We start from the raw sequence: 7928 nt of genomic DNA on the forward strand, positions 1-7928 counted from the left end.
GCATTTGTCCAGATACTTAGTTGTCAGATACCAGCATAGCCACCGGGGGCAGTGCTGTTGTGGTTGAGGGGGGAGGGACTGTACACTGAAGGAGCTGCAAGACCTGGCTGCCTTGTGTGAGCAGGACGGGGGTGTGCTGAGGAGTGGGTGCTGAAGGTGCTGAGTCAAGGGGCGTTTAATATAAAGTTGGGTCAAGGAGAGTTTGTTGACAAGGATTTATTGCCGTAGCAAGGGTTCTGGAAATGGGTTTAATATGCTGTGGGATTGCTTTTGGAAGCTTAGAAAAGGCAATGGCCCACATTCTCTGAAATCGAAATGCCAGACCTGCTGTGTCAGATGTTGGAAGAGGGATTACAAGCCTCCAATATGTGGGCATGTCTGAGTTAGTCTTCTCTAAGACCATTTCTTGGAGGTCCTGAAGGATACCCATTTCATCAGAAGAATAAGGAATGCGGAGATGAGGGGAGCACCAGCAACACAGAGCTTACCAATATGTATACTTTGTAGGGAGTCCCTGGACACCACAAACAGTTAAGTGCTTGACTATTATCCAAAAGTCTGGCAGTTTGAACGTACTCAGAGGGTCCTTGGAAGACAGTCCTGGCCATCAACTACTAAAGGATGAAAGCCTTAAAAGCACTATTGAACAATTAGTTCTACTATGCCCACATGGGGTGGCCATGAGTCAGAAATGACTTGATGACAACTAACAGCAACAATCGTCTATAGGCTCAGGTTGTTAGTGGGAGCTGGGCTGCCTAGTAGCAATGCAAATCATGGGATCCCAGCTCCACAGAGGCCAGGTGGAAGTACTTAACTGTCAGAAACAAGTTGTGTGTGATTACAATAATGGTCAGCAGGTCAGAGTAGTAGTTATCTATTGAGGCATAATAGAGTTCCCCAAACTTAGCAGGTGTGAGATAAATGGAAAATTAATATTCAACTCATTCTGATAAATTTGGAACTAGACAAAAATTTTGGTATCACTCAACATAGTTTTAAGGTGAAGGAATAAACTAGAAAATTTAAATAACTAGTATGAGTATAATAAGAGATTTTTCAAATAATGATGATATAATTGCATACCTGAATAAAAGACAAATACATCAAAATCAATAGCTTGTCTCCAGCATAGACATGAGGGTCTCAAATTGGCAAGGGTGAGAAGGGCAGACCGTTCTCTTTCCCCTACGACTTGACTGGATCAAACTGTATTCAAAACTGTAAAATATTTAGGAAAACATTGTTCTGACCAGAGCAGCAAAGGACTTCTGTGACAAAAACTAATGTACTGAAATACATAAAATGAAACCTGAATATATGCAAGAAATATGCCATATTTTCAAATGAGAAGTCTTGTCAATCAAATGGAGGTCCCTAAAACTAATATATAAGTGGAATGTATTTCCAGTTGGAATATTAAGATAGTTGTTTTTGAATTGTATACAGTAATCGTATGCTACAAATAGTACAGTAGATAACACAGGATGTTGCTGGTGTTAGGAGACTTGGAGTCCATTTCTGACTCATAGTGATCCCATTTCACCGCCCCATAGGGTTTTCTAGACTGTGATCATTATGGGAGCAGAACAACAGGTCTTTCCCCTCAGTGCCCCCTGGTGGGTTCGACCTGCCAAACCTTCTTTGGATTAGCAGATGAGCACTTAATCACTGCAACACTACGGCTGCTTTAAAAGGTATAGAGAAGAAAAACATGAAAAAGCAGGATACTGACAGGTGTCTCCCTCTTCAGGTAACCGAACAAATTGATATTACATAGCATAGAAACTGACAAGTCGACCAATGAAACAAAATCTGCTAAGAAGTCACAATAACCATTGATACAAAGGCGCTATTTTGAGAAAATTACATTTATTTAATAAACGGTGCTGACTCGTGATCGTTCTGGGGGACAAAGCTTGCAAAAATGTGATACACAAATGATAGATTTGGAAAATCATGTGAAATGGAGATGACAAGACTTAATAACAATTTCCATTTTACACAGAAGGATAAAAGTTAAGCACTTGAAAAATGAGCAGTGAATTCAAACAGATCGTTCACAGCAAATCCACATGCCCAGTAAACATAGTCCAAGTTGCTCAAAAACACTGGTAGTTAAGAAAATATCAAAGTCCCAGTGAAACTGGCACAATTTAAAAATCAACACCATCTATGGCTGGCTGGGCTGTGGAGAGAAGGATACCCTGAGACATGGCTGGAAAGGTGCTTTAGGACAGCCTCTAGGGGAAAGACATGGCCATGGCTCTGTACTTTTAAAACATACTTTGAGCTGGAAATCTCACTCTATGGAGTCTATTCCACAGAAACAGATCCTGTAGTACACAACGGATAGTTATTATTAGTGTTGACCAAACATTGACTGTACATTGATAGTTGAATGATAGATAACTTATGGTAAAGCTACATCATCAATAAATGAGTTGTAGTAGTTAAGTGGGAAAAATATCTGTGAAGTATTATTGAAGTATTACTGAAAAAATCTAGGTGCAGAGAAGTGTATATAAAATGAGCACATCTGGGTTAAACAATATCAATTGTTTGAATATGCTTGAATACCTGTTTATGTTTATGAGTGTGTATAAGTCTGTGTGCTTGTTTAAGCAAGGATAAGAGAGACTACTTACCACATTGTTAACCTGAATTATCTTGGATTCACTTGCAGGAAAGAACAGGGGGAGGAGAGCTAGAACACGCAGGAAGAGTGGACTTAAAAAGCATGGATGATAATGTTTCCATTTTAGTAGTGTTACGTATGGACGAACAAATCTGTCTTAAAGGGAGAAAGCCAGAATATTCCTTAGAAGCAAGGATGGCTTTGGCCATGTTATCAAGAGGGAGGGACCAGTCCCTGGAAAAGGACATCATGCTTGGTAAAGCAGAGGTCCAGTGAAAAAGAGGAAGACCTTCAATGAGATTGATACAGTGGCTGCAACAGTGTGCTCAAATATAGCAAAGATTATTAGGATTGCACGTGACCGGGTGGTGTTTTGTTCTGTGGTGCAAAGGGCCACTGTGAGTCAGAACTGACTTGATAGCTTCTGACAACAACATGTAGAAGTCCAGATAAAGTGTACTGAATTGATATCATCTATTTAAATTATTCATGTAAGTTAAAAGATCAAAAAATATAGTGTCAGTGCCATATCTAATGACTTACAGAGAATCAAGGTAGAATATCAAGTAAAATAAGGGGCGAGAGCAATGTGGGTGGAGTGTGACCAGGCTTTCATAAAAGTAAACACCCCAGCAGATGTACTTGTGTACCTGTGACTGTGTATATGTGTCCCTGCAGAGAGGTGTAGGGAAGGATACACGAGTGTCTATTAACATTGGATACTTTGGGGGAGCAGGACCAAATTACATATGAGGGTGGGACCCTGACATAAATTTTTTTGTCACACAAATCTGTGATCTTGCAAATGTGATAAAAAACAATTTCAGAGCTTTGGAAATTCATAAACATCATAGATATATGTATATTTTAACGTGTTTTGTTAGATATTTAAAATAGGTGAAAATTCTCCAGAATGACAGACAAAAGATTTGAATCACTGGCAGGAGAGCACACCGCAGAAAGTAATAATCAGATCCAGTGGATTTCTTGTTGTTCTTGGAGCCAGTGAGTTCTTCTGGTCTCTATAACTGGAAATGACCAAAAATAACTTTGGGAAGTCAGTAGAGTTACCCCTCAAATACGTCCTGCAAGTACACGTCTACAGCTAAATGTAGAAGGCTGGACACCACGTGCAATCCACTAGGTAACTCATGCGCCTCTAGAAGATTCTCTTTCCTGAATATGCTGCTTCCACCTCCTCCCTGCCTAGCCCCACTGGATAACCCACCTTTGTGCATTGTAGGCCCCATTCAGGTCTGAGCCTAGATCATAAGGACATCAACTGGGAAGGTAGCTTTTAAGAAGAAAGATGTTGATGAAAAGATTTCAGAAAGCAGCACCTCCCCAGCCAGCCTCTCCCCAGCCTGGGAATGCCAACCCCTCCCACTCTGATACCTCTGAGAATCTCTGAGTTTTCGGTTTGGATCCTTAGGAGACTGCAGAATTTACCTGGTCTGAACACCTTGTTTCTTTTCTGCCTGTAACCCTCTGCCTCGCAGGAGCCGTCCCTGTCACTCTGAAGAATACACACAGGACAGACTGTGGACGGAGGTGCCCATCCTAGAGGCCCTGCCCTCCATTCCTCTGCCCCTGGGGGGTTCCCTGTGATACTTGTGGTCTCATCTCCCAGGGAGATGGATACACCCCTGTCATGTCCAGGGCTTCCCCAGACTTGGGATTTGATGTCGCGACTGAGACTGGGGCTTTGTTGTCCACTGTTGAGTCTGGGCCTGAATCTGCCCCTTCCCACCATTACCTCTGATCACCTGTGTTCTCGCTCTTCTCCCTGGGTTTGAAGCCTTTCCTCTCTTTTGGTTCTTTCACCTCAGAGGGCCTTTTTCTTCCAGTTCTTTGACCTCGCGACAGGTCAGATTTGACCACAGGAAAACAAAAAAAAATTAGCAAGTTTGTTTGACATGTCAAGAACCGGAATGTACAGCTTGATTTTAAGGAGAAGAAAAAGTTCCAAAGCTCTACCCCTTACCCTAGGACATGCTCTACAGGAAATATCCTGCAAGCCCTGGATCAACTCTTATCCACAAATGGTTAACACCCAGGGGGATTTTTCTATACCACCTCCCACTTACATTCCCCTAATGTGGCAAAAAGGATGCATCCCAATCATAAACCCAAATTCACCCTAGGAGACCAGAAGACATGGCTGGGGTGAGTTCATTTTCCTTCAACCTGCCCTCCTCTCCTCCTACCAAGCCCTGCCTCTTTCTCTGCCGCTATACCGCTGGGAAGGGACCCAGAGTTGTTTGTTTAGGGCTTTATGTCCACTGCTCACCTGCAGACATGTTTCCCAACAGCCTGCCATCTCTCTGATTCCTTCTCCTCCAAAGAACTCAGTGACACCCCCTTCACCATCACACCTCAGCAGGGCCCCCCCCCATCCTCCCAAGTCCCACTGAAATCCCATTTCCCTTTCCCTATTTATGCTGTGCTCATCCTTAGGGTCCCAAGATCTCACCATCCAGATGAGGCCTGTCCTATCCTCTCCTGGGCCAGGGGAGCCTCTGAGGGGACCTGGTGTCTGCGGTCAGCTATCTGGGGCTTCTTCCATCCAGATCCCCCTTAGGGCTGGAGTTCTCTGTGCACTTGGGTTGGGAGGGTTGGGGTCACAGGGGAAGGAGGGTAGGATCTTCCAGGGGAGCTGGGTGAAACGAACCTGAATGGAGGTCTCTCCTGAAGGGCCCACGTTTCCAGCCCAAAGGCCCTGCTCCTCCTAGTCCCGGGGTTCTAGCACGTCTTCAGGCGCTTCCCCCTCTGGCCTCGGTGGTGTGCCTGCTCCTTCTGCAACCTGGTCTCCTGCCTCTTCAGCCTGTCCAGCTGGTGCCTCAGCCTCTTCAGTTCTTCTCTCTGCTTCTCCAGCTGCTCCTCGAGGCGTCTGCAGACCGCTCTCTTCTCCCTCACCTCCCTCTTCTTGGCGGCCATCAGGCAACGCCTGGCCAGCTGGTGGCAGCGTCTGGGCCTGCGCTGCACTGAGCGTGGCAGCCGCCTCTCCAGCAGCTCTTCAAAGAAGACCCGGCAGCTGAAGCCCTGGCTCACACCATGCTCCGCATGGGCCACGAAGGCCTCCCGGGACTCGAACACGCGGCAGCAGGCCACGCAGCGGAAGCCGCGCTCACGGGTCACCAGCCACTCCGGGGTGGTTGCGCGGGGTCTCTCAGCATGCTCCTCCCCTTGGTCAGTGGGCTCCTGGGTACAGGTCTGGGGCCCCTCCTGCCAGGGCTCCAGGGTGCTGACCAGGGACTCAGTGTTGGCCAGACTGGGGGCAGAGCCGATGGTGCTCTCCTCAGAGAGCTCGGCTTCAAAGACCTGGGGCATCTTGCCCACGGGGGCAAAGGAGGTTTTGGTCTGCCAGGAGACCGCCACCCCCTTGACCGTGCGCACCTTGGTGAAATATGCGCACCTGACCCATGGCTTTCCTGGGGCAGCCCGGTAGCTGGAGGAGTGAGGGGTCTGCTCGGTGGAAGATGAAGGAGAAGGGTTCTCGGATTGTTTTGGAATCTTCCTGGGCCTGGAGCTTCGACTTTTTTCATGGGACGTTGTTGACTGTTGCGCATTTTCCTCTTGGATAGAGACCTCTGAGAATAGAGAGTTAATTTACTTGAGCTTTCAGGGTCCTTATTCTCACCTGTGACCCCAAAGCTTTGGTCATAGGGACCCCTGGAGGCCTCTCTATCACCACATCCTCCACCTCTGCAGACCCCATGGTTTCTTTCTTCTTCCCCAGAGACCCACCACCCTTTGGGGGCACTGCTGTGGGAGACAAAGTCTCCATTGTAAAGTGGCACTGTTTATGGTAGTTCATTTTTTAAGAAGTTATTTTTCTTTAATTCCACATTTATTGAATTCCAATGAATTTGTTCCTTTGGAACTTAGAAATGACCTCATTCCCATGAAGCTTCATAATAAATGTGTGACTTGATGTTTTGTATGCGGGTGATATTCTTAGTAAATTTGGAGGGTAAACACTCCAGAGCAACGGTCACCTCTTTTCATCCTCTTTTTACTGAAAGGCTTTTTATAGAGGAGTTATACGTAAAGAGAAGAATGTGTATATTTAGTTATGATTCTTACATGTCTACCTCTTCCTTGCACCCTTCTTAACCCAGCCACAGTAGAAGATGAAAATTGTTTTTCCCGGAATAGAAGCCCAGTCCTTAGTAGATGAAGTGAGGCAGAAAGAGATGGCCGTATCTGAGAACCTTGATGCGAGAACTTCAGATGGAGAACACACAGCCTCCTCCGCTGTGTATGTCTCAGTGGGTTGTCTGTGTCAACCTAAAGGTCTGTGTATGTTTCTGAATCTTTGGGAACGACTGCAGAGTTCAGGATGCAGAAAGAGATGGAGCTAGGTCGGGTGCGTTGGATGGAGGGAAAGCTTGAGAGAGAGACAAGATTCAGAGATGGAACATGCCAGCAGTTGGTTAGAAGGATACAGAGATCAAGGAGGGAGCAGAAAGGAGGGCTCAGCCACTGAAGGGCGGAATGGGGCAGCAACAAAGAAGACAAAGGGGGGGCAGACTAGTCGGAGAAAGAATGGATAACTAAGAATGATAGCAGAAACTGAGGTTAGCTATAGTTGGAATTTTAAAATTCTTTCCTGCTAGACTTTGAAAACATCATGCTAAATGGAATAAGTTAGTATTTGCCCTAAGTATAGGGCAAATACTGTACGATCTGACTTATATGAAATAAGCAAATATATAGAAAGCAAGGATTATTGGTCGTTGCCAGTTGTGGGCAGGGGGAAGGGGAAGTTTTTCCACTGGGGCATTGAGGTTATGTTAATGGTTGTAGAAAAGTTTGGAGAAGGATATTGAGAATGGTTATATGACTTGAAGAATGTAATGAGTATCACTGACTCATACATTAGCAATTATTCAGTTATGTTTTATGTATATTTTGAACACAATTAAAAAAAATAAAACTTTGCAATTACAAGAGAAAAAAAAACGATCTATACTATAGCTGTCTTTACCTAGAAGAAATGTTAAACCCTTCGGTAAAGATGGTCAGGAGACCTTGGAGGAGAAGGGAAATCCCTAGAGCTAGAGGGGCAGGGCCTTCCTGGACCTTCTTCTGCCTGAGTCCAGGCTGAGGACTGTGGCAGCTTACATTGACTGGGAACTCTGAATGAATGTGTCGTACTGTGCTCCATCACACCACCCACTCCCAAAACCTCCTGATAAATTTGATATATTTTTTTAATTCGCATGATATATTAATTCATTCTCATGAAAAAATTAAGTACAAGTCTCTGTAACCACCCTTCTCCCTG

The 7928-nt window shown here is 45.1% G+C and overlaps 1 long non-coding RNA gene across 1 annotated transcript in view; it reads left to right on the top strand.

Moving 5' to 3' along the window:
- Positions 1-5245, top strand: part of LOC126058128 (uncharacterized) — a 263603-nt gene extending 258358 nt beyond the window's left edge. The window contains exon 9 of the long non-coding RNA XR_007513104.1: positions 4628-5245. This is a non-coding gene — a long non-coding RNA (uncharacterized LOC126058128). The remainder of the gene's footprint in view (positions 1-4627) is intronic.
- Positions 5246-7928: the final 2683 nt, after the last annotated feature.

The sequence above is a fragment of the Elephas maximus genome, chromosome 14 (assembly GCF_024166365.1).
Source record: "Elephas maximus indicus isolate mEleMax1 chromosome 14, mEleMax1 primary haplotype, whole genome shotgun sequence".
Classification (NCBI taxonomy): domain Eukaryota; kingdom Metazoa; phylum Chordata; class Mammalia; order Proboscidea; family Elephantidae; genus Elephas; species Elephas maximus.